The sequence below is a fragment of the Brienomyrus brachyistius genome, unplaced genomic scaffold (assembly GCF_023856365.1).
Source record: "Brienomyrus brachyistius isolate T26 unplaced genomic scaffold, BBRACH_0.4 scaffold173, whole genome shotgun sequence".
NCBI classification, from domain to species: Eukaryota; Metazoa; Chordata; class Actinopteri; order Osteoglossiformes; family Mormyridae; genus Brienomyrus; species Brienomyrus brachyistius.
The window spans coordinates 138762-150944 of NW_026042448.1; the positions used below are offsets into that span (position 1 = coordinate 138762).

General features: G+C 45.1%; 1 non-coding gene across 1 annotated transcript; it reads left to right on the forward strand.

Annotated features, from left to right (window-relative positions):
* The first annotated feature begins 2327 nt into the window (after positions 1-2327).
* On the forward strand, positions 2328-2399 carry trnad-guc (transfer RNA aspartic acid (anticodon GUC)). Its single transcript has one exon. It is a non-coding gene; the product is annotated as a tRNA-Asp (tRNA).
* The last annotated feature ends 9784 nt before the right edge of the window (positions 2400-12183 follow it).

The window sequence follows — 12183 nt, forward strand, 5'->3', positions numbered from 1 at the left end:
AAAGATAAATAATTCAGCAGATAAATTGACGCCAGGGGAAGAAAATCCCAAAAGCTTCAGGCGAATGGGGTGTCTATGTTATGGACAAGCTCAATTCTGACATTTATTAATTCACAGGCTCAGCAATATCAATGGAACAGAACATGCTTCTGTCAGACACGTGAATTGCATATGCTTACACATAAATGCAGCTAGGCTAATCTGTTGTATGGATGACAAATTCTATTACTTCATTTGTATTTATTATTCAAAAGACTCGTTTATTTCTGTTATTTTATTACAAAAAAAAAAAAACCTGATGACGTCTTTCGCCAGCAGGGGCGCCATCGTCGTCACGAAGGGAAAAAAACAATCGATTAACCTCACATAAGAGCACCAGGTAACGCTTCCCTACATACTTCTCGGCCCTACCTTCTTCCATGATGGAGTACTTCTGAATTAGCCACTCCACGATATCATTTCCTGGGAAGGCATAGCGAGGAAGGCATCTAGTTAGAGTCGAGAAATGCATTAAGCCGTCATAAATCAAAAACGCTGAACTCGATAAATAAATTACATAAATAAATATGAGCGCAAGGAGATCGATGACAGTCTTAATGCACAGGATTCCCGAAGACCGCCGATGTATGGGCTTTCCTGTGAAGGGCTTAAATGACCATTAGGACCCGGCCCCCGGGACACTGCACGGCCGGGTGTAAGACAACCCGGGCGGCACGAAAAATTATTTTTAAAAAGTAAAATATGTATCGTGCACCTGTCATCGCATGTGGAATCACTGTGATTAACAGTCTTTGATTCTTCATCTTTATCCCCATGTCGGGATCTTGCATCGCCACAATGACTTGTTCAATCTGGGATAAGAAGAATAGTCAAAATCGTGAAATCAAGGTGACGACAGACATAGTGAAAACGTTCAACCTAGTAATATAATAATTGCTTAATGTGTGATTTGATATGTAATCGTTATATTCATCATTAAATCACCGGAGAGACACACTCATATATTTAGGCATATATATAAGTAAACTACAAGGTTTTTCCTCTGACTATCTTAACTGCACGTCAAAGACGTTATCGGATATTCCCGACTACAGACTTTCGGTTTGATCATTTATTCGCGTTATTAATTCGGCTCCTGATTACATTAAACTAAACATGCTCAGATTGTTACAACCTTTGCTTGTCGGTTATTTTTGGGATCTTTCTGGATGGGCTCAAGGCGGGGTCTGTAAGCACAAGCAAACTGCCAGCACTTTTGTTTTACATGAAAATAGTTTGATGTCGGCCTATTGCGTTATTGTCTGGCTATAATTTGGAGGCAATATTAAACAATAGGCCCATATATTGTAAATATACATGTTGTGTTGTTTTGTTGTTATCACAAACGTATAGCCTGATCATAAATTTCATGGATACCTGGATGTTGTATGTTCCATTATATTTATGAATGAATGATTTATGTGAAGTCTGGCTTAGATTCGAGAATTAATCATATAGATTAAAAAAAGTTTTCATTTAAAACTTATCTCATATAATAAAATCCTCGTCCGAACGAACATATGTCAGAATGAAAAAACATTTAAATTATTTTTGTGATGCATCAGTATCAATAGCTACAACGTCATAACAGATATAGATATAATGCGGTTCATACTTTTGAAGTTGATGCGTATCTCCCGAAAAAAATCAACTCCAGAAGAGTCCGCGTCTGTAAATGCCTGAACTTCGGAATCGATCCTACCTTTGTTAGGCGCGGCATCTGTGTCTTGCAGCTGTTCCCTTGGATAAAGATGTTAATTGTCATGCTTACAGCATCTCGATCTCCGGCGTTTGTGAAGTTGGGATTGATGCTGTCCTGTGTTTTTTTTTTCCTTCCACACTTAAGCTCTGCTTGTTACTGCCCCATAGCGGAGCGCAAGTGAAACGGACTACCGGAGATTTGCACTGTTTTTCTGTTAGTGTGTATAATCAAAATATGACTCAGTTTGGCCAGTTAGAAAAATATGATAATAGAAAAGTATTCTTTTCCTCTCACTTTTTTTTCTTGATTTAATTACCGACTTCACGTACTTACACTGTGTCCCGTTGCACGATGTAATATTGCGAAACTATGATTTTGTTGCAGTGTTTTGTAAAGGAATTTTCCGTTTAATCATCGTCTTAGTATAAAGCTATATGGTTGTTCTGGTATCAGTGGACGTACATTATGTATTTTTTCTTCTCTTGAGCACCATGGTCATGACATGAAGCTCAGTCATTGATTACTCGCAAATGTTAGTAGTCATCCGCTGTTTATCTTGAAGATGTAAAAGTAGTGCGCGTACATCTCCTCGTTAGTATAGTGGTGAGTATCCCCGCCTGTCACGCGGGAGACCGGGGTTCGATTCCCCGACGGGGAGAGTCTGCATCTTTTTGCCTCGGTCTCAAAAGGCACCAAGCTAGAACCGGCCCCGTGTTAGTGGAAACGGGGCTTGTGACTTGTACTCATGCATAATATTCTGCGGGTCGCTCAGCAGCGCAGCATATGAAACTAGACTCGGATTGTAAGTGTGTGGTTTTGATAATTGATGTATGGATGGATGGATCCTTAATAAGAGATATAAACAATAAGGTCCAGTCGCCAACTAATCATGTAAAATACGTCATAAACTCATGGTTGTTAAACCCAGAATAAAAATGAAGACGTATAACTAGGAAAGTCAACTTGCACATTTCAATTTTGGTTCGATATAATCACGTTGTCCTTAACCCTCCAGTGCAGGAGGGGACGGTAATGCGCATCGAATGTTTCCGAACCTGTGTGTGATACAACCGAGGAAGAGCCGATGACTTCGGGGGAGGAGGGGCAGGCGACTCGGAAGAAAAAGCAGCAGAACCCAATGCAGCCTGTAGCCCATTCAAAGGCCTACTGTTGGACCTCTGCTTATTTTGCAATACGTCTTTAGTACGGACTGAAAAATGTCCGATTTCGATGAGTTTGAGAAGCAGTTAAGCGAAAATCGGCAAGGTAAGTTTGGCTTTGAAGATCGGTGTATGCTCCCTGTTTTAGGGTAATAAAGTGGCCGGCGTGTCCTAGCGCCGAGGATGGTGCGGAGGGCACTTCTGCTGGTTCCGAAAAGAAAAGCGCGGCTGGGAAATCGGTGCCTTTTATCCGAGCGCTCGCCGATTCTGAAACCTGCCCGATTCTTCTTCTCCCAGCTGCCGCAGGATCCCCGAAAACTGACCGCTTTGGTAAATCAGTGACATTCTTTGCTTGGCATTGTTATAGAGATCGCTAGGCCTGCATCCATCAGTGCCCGGCGTACATAACATGGACATTTCAATGAAACGTTATTGGGGTGCACTCGATGTGAAAGCCTGCGGTTTTATTTATTTAATTATTTACCATTATACACTTGGATCATAAATTGCGACCCGCGTATTTTCATTCGCAGTAACACACTATGCATGGATGTTTGTTGCAAGCGTTATATTTTCAAGATCACGTTTAAAGTTTTATGCAAATAAAAACGACCGCGACCACTTGATTTAAAGTCCGCACTTAATAACAGTGTTAGTTACTTGGTTTTTAAATACTACGACGAGTTTTCTATATAATGATATGATTTTGTCTCTTTCCGATGCACAATAGCCTTTCCCTTGGGTCCGAAATGCTGGCCCTGTCATCCGTACAGAATAAGTCTTTCTCACACGATCGCCGTTTCTTCATGATGTATAGACTCTAAAAATCAGCCGCGTTCCCTGGAATCATAACAACTGCTTTTAGGTCGTTATTGCAAAGTCTTGCACCTGTATCTACCTTTACAGCGGATAGCAGTAACTAACAATGATGTACAGTTATATAACAATACACATATAACTTCATTAAAGTGCAGAGAATCCAGTAAACTGAATAAACTTAAGCCATACTAACGCAACTGAAATATACAACATGCGTTACAACGGAGTCGAAAGTAGGATTGATTTATGTACCTATCAAATGGCAATCTTGTCATATCAGCTCCTTATCACTAAATCACTAAAATGTCATTCGAAACGACCTGATTCGGCTAGACGAGCACTAAGTGCCGCCGTGTTTGATAAACTAGCAGTTCCAGTCATTCATATCTGCGCTCTGACTATGCCTGCGATTGCGGTAATTGGTTATTACCGATTTACGTAAGATGCATTGGCCGCTCCGTGTCTGTACTTTTGCAGCGGTGCATTACCGTAACGCTGTTATAACTGATGCATGAAGCTGATTCCTCGAGCAGCACCTGCGTTTAAATGCTTCACTGAAAACTGCACCTTCAGGGATTTATTTAAGCTTCTATATGAAGGACCTGCTGGGATAGAAAGGTGATATTTTATTGCTAGTTTAATAAAGTGCTGTCTGTCAGATTGAAACGATATTAATTACCCATCCATCGTCCAACCAGTTATCTTAGTCAGGCTCCCCTGGAGCCTATTCCAGGCAAATTCCCCATACAGAGAGCAGAGGCAAAATTCAGGCCTCCAGACTCGGAGGCGTGAGGCAACTGTACTCACCACTGTGCTCCTATATCATTAATTAGTCTGGTTATGTTTTTATTGTTTCACAACAGACTGACATTCAAGGGGATGTCCTTGTGCCCTTGAAATTATTAGCCATTGAGAGATGGGTGTGTTTGTTTCAGGAGGGTGTGATTGAATATGTGAATTGAATGGAGGTGCTTCATTCTGGTGAGGAAACTGGGGAGTTAGACCCCGTACCACATCTTGGTCTCCGTAAGTGACTTTTAAGGCATAGCGCTGGGTCAGTCAGCATCCAGCACCCCAGGGAAGTTGGTAATATGATTACTCTGTGACTCATGGGCTTCAAACCCACAACCATCCGGACACACATTCATAATCCCTCTGAGTTACACATCTTGGATTTATCGAAATGGATGGTAGGGGGGCAGTCATGTCGCTCCGCCCACCGTCTCACTGGTACCACGGTGTCGTCCCCCAGAGCGGGAGAAGGAGCGACACAAGAAGCGTAGCCGCAGCCGGTCTCTGAGCCGTGGCGAGAAGCACCGCCGCTGGAGCAAGGACTCCAGGGGGCGGAGTCACGAGAAGCGCAGCAGCAGCCGCGACCGCAAGGGTCGTGACCGACGGAGCAGCTCACGCGAGCACAAGAAGCACAGGTACCCCCCCTCACGGTCCCGGTTACAGGCACTGAAGCTGATATCTAGCATGGTTTGAGGCCTCTTAACAAGTTTCTTTCACAATCAACCAATTGGTTTCTTCGTGGTGGGAAGGGGGACTGTACCCATATTAAATTTTAACTGGCGTTTATAAGTAGCCCCCGCCATAGCGATGGGACCTCAAAGCCAGCCTAAAAAGTGGCGCATGGTCACACCCTCATGACCTTAAACTGCCTGCGATCCAAAGTTAAATGTAAACATTCTGCCATCTGTTTGTTTTTGCCAGATTCTGAGTGTTTACACTGTATTGTTTGGGGAAAACAACCTTCTGTTTTGTGTTTGGGCAGCTACTCTCCTCGGAGAAGCCGTAAGAAAAGGACATACAAGTACTGGGATGTTCCCCCTCCGGGATTCGAGCACATCACCCCCATGCAGTACAAGGCAATGCAAGGTTTGGATGCGACGCTTCCATGTGTGCTAGTTCAGTATTGCAAGGTTATGGTATATTGGTTGCAATGAAAGCATTTATTCTGGAGTGCCCTCCTCCCCCCTGCTGGTCAAAGAGGGAATAACACTTGGGATGATTTCAGACAGTGTGAAGAGAGCTTAAACCTAGGGGTTAGAAGCAAATGAAGGCGACGATCCGGATGTTCTGGCCGTCCCTGGTTGGGGTCTTGAAGCCCTTTCTCCTCCCCACAGCTGCAGGGCAGATCCCCACGATAGCTTTACTGGCAACATCCACCACCAGCGGCGTGGCAGTGACGCCCACCCAGGTGCCGATGGTCGGCAGCCAGATGACCCGGCAGGCCAGGCGGCTTTATGTCGGCAACATCCCCTTCGGCCTGACGGAGGTGAGTCCAGGCAAAGTCCCGCGTTGCCTTCTGTCATGCATACTGGTGTCATGTGTAGCTCAGTGAGTTAGGACACTGAGCCGGTCACAAGAAGGTTGTTGGTTCAAATCCCTTGGGCAGCAGAGTGATTTCACCATTGGGCCCCCGAGCGCAGCCCTTAAGCACTATTTGCTCTAGGAACTGTCTGGTCCTGCTTCTTCAATGAAATGTATGTTGCTTTGGATGAAAGTGTCCGCAAAATAAATAGATAAATGTACTAGACTTGTCAGTCATTTTTTTTCTCGTTTGCCTGTTTTGATGTCTTCAGACGTCTGCCTGTCTTCATTCAGTGTGTCTGCCTGTCTTTTTAGGAGGCCATGGCGGATTTCTTCAATACCCAGATGCGATTGGCTGGCTTATGTCAAGGTCCCACCAATCCCGTCCTCGCTGTTCAGATAAACCAGGACAAGAACTTTGCCTTCCTTGAAGTAAGAGTCTTTCCTGCCTAATGGCTGCTGTGTCCAGGCGGAGACCGCAGCCTTCCCTGATTAACGACGTTCTTCGTTCTGCCCTAGTTTCGGTCCGTGGATGAGACCACGCAGGCAATGGCCTTCGACGGCATCATTTTCCAGGGTCAGTCGTTAAAAATCAGGCGGCCCCACGACTATCGCCCCCTGCCTGGCATCTCAGAGCAGCCCGCCTTCCACGTACCAGGTCCGTTTTGCTTGTCGCCGTCATAACCTTAATCTTTATTTACCTTTGAAGAGCCGATCGGCAAGGCCAGTTTTTTGTACTCGTTACGGACTGACTGTCCTTCGCAAGCTGCGGATGTCTTGTCATATAAAGAGGGAGACTTTCACTTTTATTTACTTAATGTTGTAAATATTTAGCAGACAGTTTTATCCAAAGTGAAGAATGTTTTTTTTTTTTTTTTTTTTGAGAAATCAGGGTCAGCCTGTCCCTAGAGCAAACTCGCCGGCCCAGTGGTGTGATCACCAGTGATGTGAACCAGTGATCTTCTGATGATAACGCTGGCATCCTAACCAGCTGAGCCACACACACACACACACAGCTCAGTCACTCACTTCTTACTGTTAACATAGGGGTGTTGTGTGGCTCTGTGATGTTTGCCCATGAAAAGAAGGTTGCTGGTTGGCAGGGTTGGCAGAGTGATTTCACCACTGGGCCCTTGAGCAAGGACCCTAACCCCCAAATTGTTCTAGGGTTGCTGGCTCCTATTCTAGTTAAAAATTCTGGACACACCTACTGAAAATGACTTGTTTTTCAGCAAGATAATGACCCAAAGCCCACCTTGAAGGTTATGCAAGTAGCTTATTACCTTGTGAACTAGGAAAGAGATGGTCCCCACAGCCCCCCAACCTAAACTCTATAGAGCTGGTTTGGGATCAGTTGGATGAGAGTAAGAGTAAGGTAGCCAGCTTGCGCGCAGAACTTGTGGAAACTCGAGGACTGTTGGAGAAACGGTCCAGGTGGGTACATATGTTAGCTGGTTGAGTCCGCAATGCTGTCATCGAAGCCAATGGCTCCTATTTTGAAGAGACAAAAATTTTGTCTTTGCAGTACTTCATATGCATAACTTCCATGCCCAAAGGCCTTTTACTATAAGGTGAATAACAGCTAATAATAATATTGTGTATCTGGAATGAATTGTAGATCTTTAAGTCCATCTCATGAAAAATGGGAGCAAAAACAAAAGTGTTGCGTTTATATTTTTGTTCAGTGTATGTATATGTATACATATAGTTTTTTTTGTGTTTGTGAAAACGGGTCTTTAATCGGGGAAACGGAGCGGGTAGAGCAGGACGGAACGCAGGCATTGACAAACTACAATGACGGACAGGGCAAACAGGTAAGACCAGGACTTAAAATAGGTCATGACTAATCAAAGTAATCGGGCAAAGCAGGAGACGATCAGGGAAGCACACGTGGGTAATCAGGGGGCGTGGCACACACGAGGAGCGGACAAGCCGGGCATATATGTATATCTATATAAAACCTCATTAATGAGGGACAGGGAACAGAACGGACAGACAGAACTGGCACAGGGGAAGGAGCCAGGACAAGACTTGACATAAGACAGGAAAGGCAGAGAAACAGATCAGAAAGGGGGACACGGAGGGAACAGGCAGGACAAAAGGACCGGGAGTGAACGAAGGGAACATCGGGGAAAGAGGAGCAGAAGCCAGAGGGACGAGGGACAAAGAGAGGAGGGACAGAGACAGGAGGAACAAAGCGAGGGGGAGCAGAGGCAGGAGGGACAAAGACGGGAGGCCAGGGAGAGAAGGAGGGGGAACCAAGAGGAGCCCGAGGGAGACCCAGCGGGCGACGGGAGGCAGCCGGAAGGGCTGCAGGCGGCCGGGAGGCCGGAGCCGGAGGGGCCGAGGAGACGGGGTGAGGGACAGACGCAGGGACGAAGGAGGGAGTCGGAGGGGAGACCAGGGAAGGGGACGAAGGAGCTGGAAGGGACCCTGGCGAGGGCAAGGAGAGAGGGGGAGCCGCAGCAGACGGCGACGTCCTCCGACACGCCAGAGCGGGAGGACCAGCAGGCGAATGAGGAGCCGCCGTCGGGGGGCCCGCAGGCAACCGATAAGACGCCGGAGGAGGGACCGAGGCAGGGCGACGAGGCCGCGGAGGGGGACCCGCAGACGACAGCCGACCCGGAGGGCCAGGACCCGCAGGTGCCGACCAAGCCCTAGCGCCGGCGAGGGAGGGCGAGCCAGGGGGCTGGGCGGGTGGGACCCCAGCCGTGCGTCTGTGTCCTCTCCCCTTATGGGACACAGACATAAGGACCTGCGGCCGGGGTCGGGCTCGTCGGGGTGAGGGTACCAGAGTCACAGGGGGAGAAGGGACTGGAGTGGGGCCAGGGACTGGAGCTGCAGGCTGCAGAGGGGGCGCCTGCCCGGGAGCTGCAGGCAGGGAAAGCGCCTCGGACGTGGGCGCGGTAGCTGCAGGCAGCGGAGACGGCTGCTCGGGCTCTGGGGCCGCAGGGGGCACTTATTTTATTATATAAAATAAGTGTCACACAACCGGGGTGACATGCCTTGCCTGCTTGTGGGATGAGGAAGACTCAGGGACTGGAAATGGGATTAAAACTGAAGATGTGCTCATTCCTTTGTGTATTTTCCTTCCGTCAGACATGAGGAGTTTGCTGCTATATTTGGCACTAATAGAGATTCTGATGCTGCTATTTTTATTGTCTATTAGTTTGTTATTATTTACAAGTTCTGTTGTGTTTTTGCATTTTTCTCTTCTGGTTAATTAACTGCTGTCTGTTTGCTGTGAAGTATGAGTGTGGTGAGTAAGACTCAGGGACTGGAAGTGGGATTACAACTAAAGATAACATGCTTATTCCTTTTTGTATTGTTTACAAATTTCCTTCCGTCAAACATGAGGAGTTTGCTGCTATATTGTGCACTAACAGAGATTCTGATGCTGCTATTTTTATTGTTTATAAATGTGTTATTGTTTCCAAGTTGAGTATTCAATAAATGCTAAATTGAGAAATTTTGTGTATCGTTTGTTATTATTAGTGTGATATTTTACCATGCAAATAGAGGGGAAAACGTCCAATTATCGGCCAAAAAAAATCAGCAGCATATATCGGCCATCGCCTGACCCTTGACTTGAAAAACCCATATCGGTCGACCTCTAGTAACAGTACATTCTGTCCAATTCATCCATCGAGTTAAGTCACACACCCACTTGAGGGGGCACTCCGGCAGACGTGAGGATGGGGATGTTCTTTCCGCTATAACATCCACTGCAGAAGTACATCTCGCTCCTGTTCACAGGGCTTACTTCAATGATGAAGCAGGGCTGGTTGTCTGGACAAGAAGTTGTCCTGCTGCTGGGTCTCGGTGCCGTTTTTCCACCTAAGCTTGAAGGTGGAAATGTGTTCCAACTTGGTCCCTGGGACTGCAGCATAGCCAAACATCGCGAGCAGCGTCGGCCACACCCACCACCAGAACCATCACACCGTCCTATACACATAAAGAAGAACTAAAACATAGAGTGTTGTGACAATCTATGCGTTAATGTTTGGCAGCATAGGTGATTCATTAAAATTATACCGAAGAATGGAAAATGTGATATTTAGAATATTTTTTGCCATTTAGTAGCTAATTTAAGCACTTACCCAATGCCTCAATTTGTTTTAGGTCAGTAATGTCTGAGCCAAAAGAATGAATGTATGAATTTAATACAATTCACCCACTCCCACCCACACACAAATCTGAAATTCAATTTAAGACACTTCTTAAACATTAGTGCATTAACAAAAAAGGAAAATCTTAAGAGATTCAGTAGGATTTTCTATGTTAGACTTAAGCTAATAGTTCAATAGTTTTTACATATTTCAATATACCAATTTGACTTTAATGTTGAAACAGATGCTAAAACATGGAATAATTTCATAACTAGAGAAACATGTTATTCACAAACACTAGCAAAGGTAGCTTATAGTTAAGCTTACTTAAGTCAGCAAGTCAGGCTACAGTGTGTAAGAATAGTCGTAAACGATAATTTGTCTCAGTCTTACATGACAGAATAAGTAAACAGAAAATATAAAATGGCTGAAACAGCGTCATTAACGCCAGCTACAGTAGAGGCGCAGAAAAGGTGTCATGACTGAAGTATTCCCAAACTCTGGAAGACCGTATGCGAGCCTTTTTTGCCGCGTGTTTCTCCAGAGGCTCCGGAGCTCCGCTGGTTGACACAGCCATGTTGGTTCATGTGCAGGGGGACGAGCGGCAAATTTCTTTTTTGCAGGGTGGTAGGTGATGTCTCATTAATATTTATTAATTTACTTACAAAATGGTGCGGCACTGCATCCAAGCCTGCGGCACTCAGAGTCACAAATACAGTGGAAACCATTTGTAGTAATTACGTCTGTCTGGCTGATTTCCAACTAATTGATATTTGTATATTTATTACATGAATATAAGGTAATATAAGGTAATAGAAGAGGTATTTAATGGTTTTCCATCTGAGGAATTTGCAAAAAACTGCAGTGCATGATGGGTCGGACCTAAAGGCTGCCTTAACGTCCTCATCTGTATGACGACATACATCAAGACTAGGAAGGTGCATAATGTTCATGTCTGGTTGCGTTTGTTGGTCCAGAAAGTAATTCAATTTCGCCATGTAGGTTACGTTCTTAAAAACTGCTTGGATATAGCCCGATTATATGCTGTGGGCCTTTTAATTTCTTTGTTTACCAGGTAGGCTACCTTCTTTAAACTGCGTTTTGTTAGACTACATATTTAGGGAGGTCTTTATAAATTTATAGTAGTCTTCATAAATATGTACATAGTTTAGCCTAACCCAGCCACTTAAGGGAGAAAGCCAGCTCAACTAGGTGTCGGTCCCAAGCCCGGATTAATGGGGAGGGTTGGCGTCAAGAAATAAAGAGACTGTATCTTCACTGCATGACTGATGTCAAAATGTGTGAAATATGTGGTTGTATTAATAAATGCATTAAAGTAGGTTAATGATTCTGTGCTGTCTAAATTGTATAGAAAATTTCTACGTATAGCCAAACAAATCTCCTCCTGTTTGAAAAGGCATAGAAAAAGCAATTTAGCCACTAAAACTTTACAGTTTTTGTGAGGGACAGTCGAATTCTCTCGTTTCTCTCGTCAAGTTTTTTTGTGATCCTGCACCTACACTTTGCCGGCCCCAGGAGGATGGGCTCCCCCTTTGAGTTTGGTCCCTCCCAAGGTTTCTTCCTTCTTGGGAGTTTTTCCATGCTATCGGCGCCTATGGCTTACTCACTGGGGGCTTTGGGTGGGCATGATATAAAGCAAAGCATTTTCCCTCCCAGTTTCCTCCTCTGGTCCACATTGCAGGACCATCAGCCATCAGAAACAGCCAGACGGTCTCCTTCAGCTTCTTTAGTGTCCTTGGAAGCCAAGGCAGTTTTAGGTCTGAGAAGAGGTTTATCAGAAGGACACATATTACGTCGTTTGTCCTGAAATGTAACATGGGGAGGAAAAGTTAAGCGGTTTAGTCAGATTGGAGTCGTTTATTCAGCAGTGGCAGCGCCAGTGACTTAATGCTACAGGTGCTATAGGGGAGTGAGATTATTTAGACCGGGTGCTTTAGCTTTTCAGCTTATGTAGATGGTGTATAGAAGCACACAGCACGATAAGCTACAGCATGGATAAAATAGGATAAAATATGAAATT